Source organism: Struthio camelus, chromosome 3 (genome assembly GCF_040807025.1).
Source record: "Struthio camelus isolate bStrCam1 chromosome 3, bStrCam1.hap1, whole genome shotgun sequence".
In the NCBI taxonomy this organism is placed as follows: Eukaryota; Metazoa; Chordata; class Aves; order Struthioniformes; family Struthionidae; genus Struthio; species Struthio camelus.
The window spans coordinates 97,026,829-97,041,992 of record NC_090944.1 but is presented as its reverse complement, the minus strand read 5'-3'; the positions used below and the strand labels follow the sequence as shown (position 1 = coordinate 97,041,992).

The window sequence follows — 15,164 nt, the reverse complement described above, 5'->3', positions numbered from 1 at the left end:
TCATTTCTCACATCCATATAAGATGTGCACTGTGAGCTGCTAATCTACTCCTGGATACTCAAGTCTGAAGAGATCTTTCTCATCCTGTTCAATACATCTGTGCCGAGGAAGAGGACTAATCTCATCTCTGCTGAGTTCCTCTCCCACCCAAAATAATCTTAAGGTATGTGGAATCTGTCACTTGAAATGACCTTTCTCAGGTACCTGAGTTATCATTTCATTATGGTCTATGCCTCCTTGTCATAAGGATGGCCATAGTATGGTCCAGTGTGTTGTGGAGTCTCTGAGACTAGCAATAAAGTTTTAAATTTTCATTTAGGTTTTTGCAGGTCTGCTCAGATAATGACTGAACTGCAGGCACATGACTTAGAAGCCCTTGACAAGGGTTTCCTATCTCAAGGGAAACTGTTGTGTACCCAACTCCACTGGCAGTCTAGAGTTAAGGTCTTGGGGAACCCGAGTCCTGCAAATCTGGCCTGGGCAACTTCATGTGCAGATTAAAGAAACCTGTATCTCAGTTTATCATTAGTTGGAACAGACTGCTGCCTATTTGAACTCCTCTGCTTAGCCTCATCCATGTAGGTAGGCTACAAGCGGAGTGCTTGCAGTTTGTTCTGTTATATACAAGTTGTAACTCAAGGCCTCAAGGCTGCGGCAAGTTGCCAGTTCATCTCCTCTACTTGGACGCCAGCTTCATTTACTCATATAAATAACTGTATAGCAGTCAAACACAACTGACTTAAGCTGTTACTTTATATGAATGTGTAAAATATGGGGATCTTGAGGTGTTAATGCAATGCTTGTTGTTTTTTCCCCACGTGAAATTTAGAGGTATATGTTAAGATTATTGAAATAATTTGTCACTGCATTTATTATGGTTTTAAATTTATCTTTATTGTTTATAGGAAAACACAAAATAATTCATAAAAATCTTGCTGTTTTTAATTGTCATATTAGAATATGAATGGTTAAATCTGTAGCAGTTAAAGGGAGGCTTAATTTCTCAATAGAAGTGAACTATAATTTATAATACTTCAGTTATTAAATGCCCTACATGAGATTTTTTTTCTCTAAATTTTTTTTTCCTTAAAAATGCTAAGTATGTTTGAAAAGTGGCTTATTTTACCATGTCTCAGTTACAACATCAAAATCCACTCTAACTTTTGAACATGTAGATGTGTAATATTAGTTGCTAACATATTACATCAGTCAAATAACAATGTTGGTGGACTTTTTTGGGTGACTGTCATATTTTGATTTGCTTTAAAAAAAAAAAAAACTATCTTCTCCCTAATTGTAAACTTTTCCTGAAGCTTCTGTGATGGCCTTTTACTTTCATCTGATCACCAATTTCTTTGAGGTGGCAGAATCTAAACTCTTAAAAGTAGTAGCAGTGTAGTGAGTAGTGCTGCTTGGTTATGATGCCTGTGGTTATCTTCATGGTGTCAGTACTGGGCATAAGTCTAAACCTGTGCTGAATGGATCATCCTGCACTTGACTCTCCTCCTAGCAACTTGACTGTCTCTTAATTCTGTTACAGACTTTCTTTGTGACAATGGGAAACCTCTAAAGTGACACCTCTAAAGTGGTACACTCAAAACCTGTGTGAACTGGCACAGGAATTCTGTTGCAAATATTGATGTAAGTTTTCCAAACACTGTATGTCCTCTAATTGACAGTCTTTCAAAGCGCAAAGTCCTGGTAAGGTGCCTTGAAACCTTGGTATTGCTGGGTGGCACTGGTAGTCTCGCTCAAGAAGTAGCTATATAATCTCAGTTGGTAAGCGTGGAATATGTTTGCGTGAGGTTGCTAGAGAAGAGACAGCTTCAAGACCAGCATTCTCAAATGTTCTGAACAATGACATAGGCTAATACTGTAATTGTAGACAGCCGTATGGGTTGCTCCACAAGTTTTAAACACTATTACTGCCATTAAATACTTTAAAAAAATTTGTTAAAGGTTAAGGTGTTTCTGTTGTAAACAAACTGCTTATTACAGTGTGATATATATTTGTGTGTGAACAAATATGAATAGTATGCAAAATAGGTAGCTATGACCCTACATATGGGTGCAAAAACCTGATGTTGTGTTTTACTTCAAAGCCTCTCAGGATTCGAATTCTAATGAAGATTTGCATACGCTGGATTAAATTAATTCCTGTACAGAGGAGTAGAACAGTGCATTACTTCAAGGCAGTGCATAAAATATTTTTCTACCTTAAAAAAAGGCACTGTTAATGATGCCTACTATATAATAGAGCAATACAGGATGGGCAGGACTTTCTATTTTCATTAGTAAATATTTCTGAGCTGGTACATGCAGATCTTCTCTTTATGGTTTACACAAGGTCATGCATATCTGTAAAGTACATTTTTTAACTTCAGCAAAAAAAGGAGCGAATTGCACTTGCTCTTTTCTCAGTGCACTTTTCTCTTTTGAAGTAGCATATCTAAGTGCATGTATGCTGAGGAATAGAGGAATTGCCTCTGGGGAACTGTATGATTCCATAAACAGATTGTTCTGGAACATTTAAATTATACTTTTTACTCTATATGGTTTTGGAAGGAGCTTCTAGTTGACATCATATATAAATAGGTAACTTTCAAAACAGGTTTGTAAATACTTAGTTCTATAATAAAACTCATATAATTTAATTCTGGAATTATTCCATTGGGTTTGCAGGCTTTCTTGTAAATTCACATATATAGAAAAATCAGAATTCATTTCAAGTCCGAGTGAAACTAACCTAGGTACTCTGAGATATGGAGTTACCCTATCAAAGATATCTTCGCTAGAGATGGGCTAAAGAGTTGAAATTAACACTTCTGAACTTCATTCTTTAAGAGTCACCTTATTTATAGCAAGATAAATGCACTTTCAGCTCTAACTGCACAGAGCAGCAAAAACATTCTTTGGATAGCCTAAGTAATCTAAAATATATCTTCTCTGGAAAACCTCAGAGGATCTATTTGTTCAAGAGAATTGGAAAATTTAAGGGGTGTATACTTGTAGCCTAGATTTCAGTATATACAACTGCTGCTTGCACATTTTAGCAGGACTCTTAATTTCTTTTAAGTAAATGGATTTTTTTAGACATCGTAAACGATGTTTTCACAGAATCTGTAGCAGAGATATCATGCTGTGCTAGAAATATGTATGAGAACTGGAGATATCTGTGAGAACTGGAAAAGCATATTCAAGAGAAAATCTAGATAGCTTAATGTTTTTATGTAACAGGAAAAAAAAAGGAAATGCAAAAAGTGACAGAAGTGAAAAGTGAGTTAAAGTTTTCAATGATGCGTTTAGCCTTAACTACAAGTTAATACAGATATGTTGAGGGTAGCCTTTGCCTTCTTTACTTCCACTGGTTTTCACTGTACAGAAGACCGTCCAATTGTGAAGATCAAGTGAACTGTGAAAATATCAATGTCTAGAGTACTAGTTTGGGAAAATGGAGCCACAAACTTTTGTTTAATGTTGGGCAATTCATCTTAAACCTATCTCTTAGAGTGCTTAGACTTGCCTCTGCTCAGCATTAGAAAGACTTAGAAATTTGCAGGGTCCTTGCTCTGAATATTAAGCTGTGAACGAAGATAGATTAAGCTGACAGAGTCTGGACTTGATCAACCTTGCAGAAAAGCAGGAGAGTAATAGCTAAGGTAATCTGTTTTGTAGTATTTTTTCTAGGTGGCTTCCAAGCAAATTGAAGTGCTCTGTGAACTGAGCTGCAAAGTATTATGGAAGCGCAATTCCTGCTTTTTCCAAAGCAGCTTGAACACCTAGGAGTTTTGAGTCTCTGTGAAAGTCACTTTTGAATGTGGACTCAACAATCTAAATAATTCAGTAGAGGCATGTTCATGAAGAATACTGAGAGCCTGAAAAGGAGGTGACTGGTATGAGGGGCTCACAGAGGTGAGGCAGACGCCTGCATTCTTTGTGCTGTGAATGGGGAGTTTTGGAATTAGGCTTATGGTCTATATTAACTAGTATTTCAAGGTGGCAAATTATTAAACTTCAGAAAATATGGAAGAGATGAGTGTTTCTGAAATCCCGCCTCTCATGAGTGCAGGCTGCTGCAGAAAGTGCTGAGGAAAAAAGCCACAAGAAAGACTGAGAAATGCCGCAGAATGCTTACTAATACTCCTATCTTTGGTTGCATCTGTTGAGATATTCCCTGTCAGGAAAAAGATGCGACTGAAGGCTAGGGTGGATCACTGTGAGGGTTGAATGCATAGGTTAAATTACATTCTGGAACTAAAGGTGATAAAATCCTCAGAGCTATAAGAAGATGTAATTAGATCCAAAGTACAGCTAGACACATTTTACCCCCTCCCCCCACATGCTGTCAAGCCCTTGAACAGGGCATGGTCCCTGGTGCTGGTGGCCAGAATGTCACAGTTCAGACCTAGTGAGCTTTTCAGAAGCTATTGGGATTTCCAAGGTACTTTGGAGGTTTTTATAAATTACAATAAATCACTGAACATGATTTTAGTACAAGATGAGAAACTACTCTGTAGTGACTAATTTTACAAGGCCAAAGTTTAATTGGGTACTGTGCATGCAAAGCAACACAGACACTGAATTCTTCGTTGATACTGCATTAGCATTGCATGAGGAGAGATTAGGATCAGCCCTTCTTTGCTTAAATGATTTGCTTGGTACAGCCAACTGGCAAGGTTCTTCCAGCCAAGGAATTGTACCAGACAGGACGCTGGTGTTATGAAGCCTACAGTTAATGCACATGTTGAGGGAAAGTTTCCATTGGCTTCAGAAAAATAGTTATTTATCAGCATTGCCAAAACCGAACCTAATGACTTCAGAAGGTCTGACATTTCTAAATGTAAATATTATAGGTCAGATCTTAAGTTGGTTCAAACCAGTAGTGTAAATCAAAGGGGTAGGGGGTGATTCTGATTCTACTTCCATATTTTTTGCTCTAGATTATTTTGCAATCATGCAATAAAAAAAAGTTGTAGCATTTAAAAAAAAGTCTGTTTCCCCCATAGCTCTCATAGCCAATCAACTAATGATCAATGCAGAACACATCTAAGCTCTGGTGGGAGATGACAGTAAAACAGATGTTAATGTTGGTTTTACCACAGCTTATCTGACATCATGAGGAATCCCTGGTCCCATGTACTCGTGTAGCACTGGCATGGGAGGGCAGGTGTTAGAATGAAAAAAAAACCCTCAGCGTATATACACATGGCTTCATGGAATTCATCTGAACTTCCTAAGCGATGAGAGGTTGAACTGATGATCTTTTTGTGCAGGATATATTTTAAAAAATAAGTGAGGTTTGTGATTTTAACAGCGATGCTTGTCTCTGAAGTAGCCAAGAGGAGCCAAAATACCACAAACGTTTTTGGCGACTGGGAATTTTGTGGTAGCAGGTTATGTAGGGGGAAGTCCTGTTGCTTTGCATTTCTCTGCCCACAAAAAGTTGTATGACAGCTCCTTCTACCTCTTCCCATACCTCATTATTTTACCCACAGTGGTATTCCGTTAAGTTCTTACTAGATCCTAATAAATAAGATTGTTAAAAAAGAATCGTTGATATTTAATTATTGTAGCCTCACATATCTTAGAAAGGCATGTAACAGGAGCCTGAACCAGTCTTGGATGTCCCTTTTGAGCCTACCTAGCAGCTCTGCTAAGTCACTAAACCGAGGCAGCAACACAAGCAGAGAAGTTGCGGTTGTGATTGGCTTGTATAACAGGACTTCCAAAAGTTTGCACAACTGTGTATGTTTAACAGGGGGCCGCTTGTTCAGCCTTAGAAGTAGTTTTGGGGGAATACCTTTTAGCCATTGTTTATAGAACCTGTTCAGGTACCTGTGCCCTTGTATATATCTCAGACTGCTATAGCTTAGATTAGGACTAACTAGGCTTGATTTATTTTGTGCTTTACACTGCATAAAAAGGCAGAAAATGGATATTTGTGGAATTTTCTCTCCCCATGTCCTCCCCTCCTTATAAACAGATCGATCTTAACTGATTAAAAGTAAAATAAAATTTAAAATTTAAAATATACAAAATGAATAAGAGAGAAATGCAATATTAAGTAGAAATGAAAAATAATTTGTACTGAAATTGTAAGATATGCCAAGAACATAAAAGTTGGTAATGTATGGTTTGAAATTACTCCCTGGTAAACTTCTCTGGCAATTTTTTATTTTTTAATCTCTCATCTGATCATACAAGTTTGACTGTCAGTGTTTACTGGTTACTTCCAACTGATCGGGTATTTTTAATGGCAGTACTTTTCTCATCCACTTGAATTGTGTGAAGTGTCAGTATCTCTACCTGAAGACACATCCTTGCCTGGTTTGAATTACTGTAGATTCTGAAACCTCAAGGCTGTGAACCGATGGAGTACCATGGAGTAAAATTGCTGGCTCCACTGAAGTAAAGGATTATTTTTGTGCTTACTTTAATGACATCAGTATTTGTCAGATAAACATTCTGAAATCAAGTTTAAATAAATATTAACCATAAGAAGTCTTATAGGTCCGCAGGACATTGTACCATTTAAGGAAAGGGATATGACTGAAGACTTTAACAAAATATAGATATGTATTCAGGAGAATATTTGCAGAGGCTCCTCCCTCCCACTGTTTTTTTCTGTGCTTACTGGGCACAATTAAAAGGTGGGAGGGGGCTTCCTGTTGGTAGACAGTGGTGCAGTATTGCCTAGTGCATAAAGCATTGCAGGTTTTTCTTATCCACTAAAATCATGTTCACTGTACTAAACTATTTCAGGATTACGTCTGGTCTTCGACATTCCTTTTGCTTTGATCCTACTGTAGTTCCTTGCTAATAAGTGACATAATTTTTATTAAATCTGAGCATATATATTCACTTGATCGTTGCTTTACCTTAGATTACAAGCCTTGGCTTAAAATGGGACATACCAAAGCAATTGCCTTCTTACAGGAATAGCACTACTTAGAAGTAATTGTGTGATAGGTACAAAATAATAGCTTTTATTGGTGTTCGAAGTTACGCTTAGATGAATGACAGTTTTCTGGCTTTTAGGAAACCACATAATCCAATATCACTCCACCTTTTAATGTAATCAGAATTATTAGACTATATCTAGGTAATGAAGCAGTTCCTTGCAAGAAAAAATATTAATAAAGAGATATCTTCACTCAGGAGCCTAATTGTAGGGAATTAGTAACAGTAAGGAAATCACATTTTGAAACTTATCTCAGTTTTAGGAAGATGAAGAAGGCAGAAGGGAAACTCAAATTTGATTCCAGTGCGCGTGTTTTGTTTCTGCGTGAGGGCAATTTCATTTAGTTATTTGTTGGGCTTTGTGGGAAAGGGAGGGTTGGATAGTGCACAGATCTTCATAGAGTGTTATTTTGATTATAGGACAAATATCATCGCTTTATGATGACAACTGTTGACAAACTGTTCCACACCTGTTAATTATAGGTATTTTGAAGCGAGAGGAATTTGGGTGTTCGCTGTCACGAGGACAACACAAATGTTTTGGTTCGCGTACGCTTCTGCTCGTTTGCCTCGGCTCTCTGAGGACGTAGTTGTCTTTAGGTTTGGAAACGGGATCGCACTCGTAATGCCAGCACACTGCCATACCTGTGCACGTCTTTCCAGGTCCGTCCCATTCACCCTGGAGAGTAGACAGAGTAATGAAAATGCTGCTGAAACCCCTTACACATCGAATGGCGGGGAGGAAGAAAGCTCTTGTATCTTGCAGGCCGAGTGCAATCCCAGCAGACCGAGCACCTTGGCTGGCTGACTTGTGCACTGCTGGCATAGTCTGTTGTGGTGACTTAAAATTTCTTCCTTCACTTATTTCCGATATCCCGGGAGGCTTTAGAAATCGGAGGAAGGACGATAGTGGGATATGCAGGTTCTTGCCGCTTGGGTTTTTTTTCCCCCTTTGTGCTGCGGCCTGCGGCTTCGCTCGCTGCCTCACATACAGCGGCAGGGCGATTTCTCTGGTCCTCCGCCTCGGTTTTCGGGCATGGCGGGGGGGGGATCAGCAGCACCGCCGGAGGCGCGTCCTGCCGCCCACCTGGGCTGCGGCAGCACTCAGGCCAGAGCCGTAACTGCGAGCACTTAACAAACAGCAAAATTACAGTGGCCCAGTGTGGCGCGCGCCCGGTCCACCCCCGCGGAGCAGCGCGGGGCCCTGGGGCGGTGGCGGAACCTTCCGGAAGCCGCCGCGGTGGGGCCGCCCTCGCGGGGGCCGCGGGGCACTGGCACCAGCACCAGCCGCCAGGTGGGGGCAGATGCCGGTGCAGCCCAGGCGCAGCCGCCCCGGGTGGGCTCTCTGCGGGCCCTGGAGGCGAGGGGCAGCAGCCCGGGCCAGGCCGGGCTTTTAGCTCGGCCTCCTCCAAGAAATGCAGGGAGACTAAGCCTTCAGACAGCCTCGGCCTCCCACTCGCTAAACCCTTCCCCAAAGCCTGAAGCCGGACAATATGAGAGCCGGGCACGTTAGCGTGTGGGGTTGGTGTCTGTCCCGCCAGCTGTCCGGGGGACCCTGTGCACCTACGTGTGAATTAACGATTTAAGAATTACTTTGAATGGCTTGTCAACTGTCCTGATGCCTCGGGATCACGATGCGGTCAGTCAGCTGATTTAGTTGCACTTTTGGATTTTAGTTGCTCCGTCAGCCCACACACAGTAACTCCATTACGCCGTTTCTAACTTCGAGTCTGGAATGCACGTTTCTGTTGCTGTATTTCCCTAACTTCTAGTAAGGGACCTAAAAATTTTAACTAGAATGAAACAGCAGGGGGAATTATTAGGTACTTTTAATTATTCTGTTGACCTGATGTCATCTGCCTGCACTGCAGCGGCTTTAAGGTCTCTGCCTTGCAGTCAGTCCTCAGAGAGACTTTAAAATGGTCCCCAAATTAGTCTTACGTAGAAAAAGTTGTGTGTGTTTTACGGGAATTTAAATGTGCTTTAGGAACTGAACTCATTTTCTAATAACTTAATGTTTGCTGTAAATAACTTAAATTTTGGAAATCCCAAGGCCTTCTCCAGAATCCTGTGTCTTGGTGTCTTCTGCCAACAGAGAAACATTAAATAAATGCCATGTTTTCTGCCTACAGCAGAAGAAACTGAACTGAGTCTTTAATCCTGAGAGCATCTAATAGGATCCACCTTATATGCCTGGTAGGTTCACAGTTAGCAGATGCAGCAGTATGAAAGGTTGGCTTTGAGAGGTGGTTTGTGGACCCTGTAGCAAACGTAGCTTAAGCTGTTCTACAGAGAAAGTGATGTATTCTTTCTCTCATTGCTAGCAAGAAAGCCTGGACAGATAAGAGAACAGAGATGCCAGAAAACTGGGAAAAAATTACTTACTAAAACATTGGTTCTTTGGATCACAAGAGTTATGTATATAAGTGTGTCTGTATGTATTTATTTACTTATGAGGGAATTAAAAGGACTTCAAGAAGCCATCTGTCTCATCTCTTGCTTATGTTAGGTTCCATTTTTTACCTTATGTAATTCCTGGCAGATGTGGTGGGTTTTTTTTTCTCCTTTTGTGCTGCTTTCTTCTTAATAATTACAATGATGAGATTCTACAAGCTTCTTAGGCAAATCTGTTCCAGTGCCTCACTACTCATATCATGAATCTTAATAATAGGTTTGTTTTCTGAAAATTTATTTGCTGACGTTATTACTTTTTCATCCATGAAGAAAAAAAAGTGGATTGTTTTGCTGTTTGATAGCCTTTTATGCATTTGACAACTGTTAACGTCAATCTTTTAGTCTTTGCTTCTTTGTATTAAAGATTCCCAGTTTCTACAGTCTTTACACAAAAGTCGTACTTTCTGTATAGTTAAGTGCTCTTGTTGTGCTCTTGCTTTGACCCCCTGGAAATCTTCATGACTTCCCTGAAGCATGATTAGACCCATCTCCGGTATCAGTTATATTGGATTGTAGTAGATAGTTGTACTGAATTAGGGATTTCACAGGTTTGGAAATGAATTTGTGTTCTAGCCCATCTAGAGTATAGATTCTGACTAGCAGCATTTAGAAAAAGAGCTAATAATTTTGTTAGGCTGTTTAGGCGTAGGGGAGTCTGTCCTAATGGGAGACATGGTTAGACTGGTTACTGGGATGACCCTTGTGGGAGAAATCAATGCACTTAGAAACAATGTACAATTTGGTTGTGTATGCGAAAGCAGACTTACTAATGTTGCAACAGGCTGTTGGTGAAGTATAGAGACTAAGGCTTCCTCTAAGCCTTAAATGTTTCTTGAGGCAGCCGATTAACAATAAGAGCTATAAAGTGGAGATGGCAGACAGTTTTCCCCGCTTAAACTTCCTTTGGTTAGAACTGCAAGCTCCTTGATACAATTTCCATCTCCTAATTTTAATTGTAAGAGGGTAGGGTGTTTCCTGTGGTGCTTTTGACTTGCTGGTGTGTAGGGTATATTATCTTGCTTCTCTTCTTACCTCTGGTAACTTCAACAGGCTTTTGGACCCACATAGAGGAAGACAATTAAGTCTTTGCTTCACTTCTGTAGCATCAGTTTAAGCCTGTCCTCTCTTAATCTGAGTTCTCATTACCAGAATGGTATGAGCTCATACGGCGTGAGAGCTCAGTCCTTTCTGTTCACCATTAAGTATATTATATTTATGGGTACTTAACTACATTTAACTGCAAAACATTAGCCCACATGGGACTCAAAGTCTTCTAGGCTTTAGGAGGATCAGGGTGCTATCCTTTGATAACAAGGAAGAAATTTAAAGCACAGATTCTGTGTGTAAGCCTATGCCCTTCAAATGACTAGTCACTGTGGGATTTGTACCCTTTGACCAGGTGGTAGAGATAAAAGCTGGTGCTCTTTGGCGCTAAAGGTTTTGTTTTAGACTCTTGACTAGTGAGATGCTGTTTCAGCATTCTGCTGTGTGAATACGGTTGGAAAGCTTCTTTCCTATATTTCCCTTATTCAAGTATTAGGATCATCCTTCCATCTGTTACCTTATCATGTGCTTGCACAACTTTTGCTTTTGCTGAATGAGGGCAAAAATACAGGTGAACTCAATCATCAGAATTTTTTGTTCTCATTCCAGTGCTCTATTACTAAAGGAAATTGTACAAATGTTTCCATTTGAATTGTGTTATAAGTTATGTTTGATTTTTTTTCCTTTTTTTTTCAGGTTATTGACCAGCAGATTTGTTCTCTCTTATGAGCATTAGTAGCTCATCTGTTACCTAGAAAGAAGAGAGTGGAAAACTATTTCCCTCCAGCTTCTTTCATTGAACCACATTACCTGCTTTGTTTTGATTTTTTTTTTTTGTCCTTAAATATAAGTGTACTTAATTTTGCAGTACATTAATTACATGATTGTGTAGCGTCTTCACCAAAAGGAGGAAGAGCTATCTTGCCACAGTCTTAAATGCCAGACTCTGGCTGGATCAGGCACGGAGAATCCAGCAGGGATAGGTGTTGGGGCAGGGGAAGATGAATAAAGGAGGTAGAGAGAAGGAGAACGTATCAGTGCCTCATATATCATGTAGATTGTTCAAATGTAATCTAGCCAGTAGCTGTATGTAATCACTTAAACCCCAGAATCCTGGGGGAAGACACAGTTATACTTACAAAGCAAGACGCTCAAAAGTCAGAAAGCTGGACGCATCGGTTAAACTATATTTTCCTGCTTGTTCTTCCATCTTTAACGTTTACTTTTGCACTTCAGTTGCAGAACACATTTTCAAGATAAGATAAAAGATCCTCTTTTAAAGGAGCCTGTCTACTGAAAAAGCAAAATAAATGGTGCTCTTTTGGAAATCAAGTCATAAATAGGAGGCACTGTTTTTAAGATACTTGAAAAATCCAGTCCTTGGGGGAAGCCTAGCCCTTGGAGCTTTATAGCAGAATGAGGTTTCCGGCTGACTCAGGTGTCTCAGCCAGTGTGGCTAGTGCCATTTTAAATACCCCACATTTCTCACCTGGCTTCAAGCTGCCACTCTGGAGGAGTATGCATCTGCCATAAGGTCTTCTCTTTGGAGTAGCAGCCCTATGCAAACATCTTGGATGTCTTTGGACATCTGAAATAGCACTGGACAGCTCTGGTTAGAGAGCTGAAGCCCATTTAGGCATACAGGAGATGATATAACCCTCACATTCTATTATTTTATTTCCTCTCTCTACTCTGGTACAGACCACAGTCCTAACACCAGGCCATTTATATCTGAAGACCATACATCTCAGAGGAAGCCAAAGCAGGCAGTCCTGTCAGTCAACACCACCTTTATCAGCCGCACCCATTCACTTACATTAGCCACCTCCACCCTGGAACAGGTAAGTTGGGTGACGGCATTCCCAGGCCCCGGTTTGGAAGGCGTATCAGGGCGTGGCTTTGCAGTTGGTTGAAGGCAGCCTGCCTGCAGACTGGTACTGGCAGGGCAGAGCAGCCCCGCACTGGTACTGGGGCCCCAGCAGCGCTCCTGACCCTGCAGGCAGCTGGAAAGCCAGCCGGCAAAACAAAAAAAATAGGTTTCAGCTGGATCAGAGAACTCATCTTGCTGACTGTGTGGCTGCATGGTTGTTAGTACTGGCATGGAGTGGCCAAGGTGTTTGTGTGCATGTGCGTTTGTGTGTGCGCATGTGTGTTGGGCTGAACAGGGTGGAGGGAACGGGATGCAAGCCTGGGAGCTAGGAGCAGAGAGGCTACAGCTCACAGCTTAAATTGATTAAAATGTACCCTAGTTGGACTGAATGACAGCATGAGAAGCTTTAAACTCTATCCTAGAAGACCATGGGTGACAATTAGGAATATATCTAGCTAACATTCATTACTTTTCTAGTTATTTCTCAAGGTGGGATAGAGGTTTTCCCCTGTGCTCCTACTGTACATGGAAGTGGAATCACACCACTTGTAAGGGTTCTCCTACAGCCAGTGAATGTAACTAGAATACATCCTGGGACTCAGATTCTGCAGTCAGCTTATTAGAAATGAAATTGAGAGAAAAAGAGATGTATTTTGGTTCTTTTGGTCTGAGGCAATTTCCATTTGGATTAAAACCTAGAGCAAATATATATTTTATATGTTGAGGAGGATTAAACTCAAGGAGCTTAAGGACCTCACACTCCATATCACGGAGCCGATCATAAAGAAATAGTTGTGGGTTGTCCTATTGTAATTCCCTTTATGTCCAGGAATTTTATGTCTATTCCTTGCTTAATAATCCAGCTTTAGCTGGATGGGTAATGCTTCTCTGTGTTCTCCTCTTTCCCTTTGCCTTTTTCTGTGTTCTCGTTGTTAGTGTATGTTTCTGCAATATGGAGAATGCAGTACGTTACCTCCAGTTGATTGGGAACTGAAACTGAGCTTGCGTTCATAAATGCAAAGATCTTGTCGCGAGGCTGCTTATGAGAAGGGTAAGGAGCCATGCCTCATCTCACTGAATTTTTAGATGACTAATAGTGGCTAGAGCTGTTCATCTTCTACTCAGTGGTGTTGGCTGGGCCTACGTGAAATATGCTTGGCAAAGCAGGACAGTCTGGGAGCGTGCGAGTGGCTCCTCAGCTTTGTCTGCTTTCTGTGTGAATCGCAATGGAGTTCAGAACGGGCTTTGTGGCCTGCCTGGTCATATGGCTGTGCACCCTACAGAGATGCGTGTATATAGGTACGTAAGCAATATTGTGGTCCAAAATGAAACTAGAGGCTTTGTAGGTGTGGGAACAGGAGTCTTCTGGATTGCTTGTGTTGATTCCAAGTGACATGTACGTCCCTGTCACCTATTTCTAAAGAGTCTCCAAATCTCATCTCTGGTTTCTGTTAGTGGCTTTGCCATGGATTTGGCAAACAGCCTTGAACAGTTTTTTTTGAGGGGTGTGGAGAATAGTCATAAAGAGGACCTTGTGAAAGCTGTGGTATCTAGAAGAACTTTGTATGACTTCTATATAGTTATGCTGTTAATTCACATGGCAGCTTGCCTTCTTGGAGCTTTTTCTATTAACTAACATGTGCCTGTTTTGCTTCCTTTCCTCTTGCAGTTTGCAGTGCCACTACATATCCTGCTTAAGCCATATCGTCTAATGAATCAGTCTCACTCCTTTTTTTCTTTTTAAATAAGCTTGCAAGTCTAGTCCTTCAATCTTATAACAAGTGTGTAGATATGAAGTTGTGCACTTGCTCTGATGTAGCCTTTTATATATCATTCATACTGTAAAGCAAGAATTTGACTGGGGAGGAGAGGGGAAAAAAGGGGTAAATGTGCACTTTGTTTTTAATGAGCAGAGCTTTGCCAAGTGGTAATTAGTACTCCTCAGTCTCTTGTGCAGATTTGGAACTTCTTAGGGTCCTCTAAGAAAAATGTTTTCTGCCTGGTTAGCAGATCTTCAGAGAGCTGGGCATTATAATATGTCTTTGGTAGATGCATTCTTTTTGTAGTGTTTTTCCTTATTGCTACTCCCTTTCTGTTTGATGCTCTGGCATTACCCATGTTCTTATGCTGCCTAAATCACTTGTGTAGTCTGTATTGAGCTTTTCTGCAGTTTTAGGCTGGAGAAAAATTATGGAAGCTAAAATAATCACCCAAAGCAAAAGCAGTTGGTCTGAAACTACAGGAAGAGAGGAAGGATAGTCCTTCTAGACTTCTGTAATTTTGCTAAGCAAACTTCTTTACTGAACCTCCTTTCAAAATATAGGCATAAAAGTTCCCATGTGGCTGTGGTTATCCTTGACCCACTGAGGACAATCATGCTACAGGAATTGTGCGACTGGCACCAAAGGTTCAAAATTTAAACTTTTTCTCTTATACACTGTGGGATTGCAACACTTCAGGACAGAGGTTGTTCAAAACATTTTATTTATTTATTTATTTTATTATTTTATTTTTTTTATATATTTTGTTGCAGGAAAAGCACCAGCACCTTAAAACTGCAAACAACTGATTTGAAGGGTCTAGTTCAATTTGTATGTATTTTTGGGGCTTTACCATTACTGACAAAAGGTACTTCAAATTAACTTTGTGAAATGGCTTCCTGATTTTTTGAAGTTTTAATAATTTTACATCTCAAGTACTTTAAAATAAACGAATTCTTACTTGCTTCTTCTTCTTTAGAAGAAACAAAGGAGGAAGTCAGAATCTAGCAGTCCACCTGATCTGAACTGGAAAAGTAGATCCATTGTCAAGGCTTAACTTTTTCTCCAGCTTGAAG

General features: G+C 40.4%; 1 protein-coding gene across 8 annotated transcripts in view; it reads left to right on the top strand.

Annotated features, from left to right (window-relative positions):
• GREM2 (gremlin 2, DAN family BMP antagonist) overlaps positions 1-15,164 on the top strand; it is a 40,165-nt gene that overhangs the window by 8,592 nt on the left and 16,409 nt on the right. The window contains exons 2-4 of one of the 8 annotated variants that reach the window (XM_068939263.1): positions 23-163; positions 12,160-12,299; positions 13,265-13,379. The exons of 3 other annotated variants lie outside the window; for them this stretch is intronic. The gene's annotated coding sequence lies outside the window, so the exon portion shown is untranslated. Of the gene's footprint in view, positions 1-22; positions 164-9,132; positions 9,157-12,159; positions 12,300-13,264; positions 13,380-15,164 lie in introns of those variants that run through there. 4 more of the 8 variants (XM_068939264.1, XM_068939265.1, XM_068939266.1 and 1 more) reach the window with 4 other exon arrangements.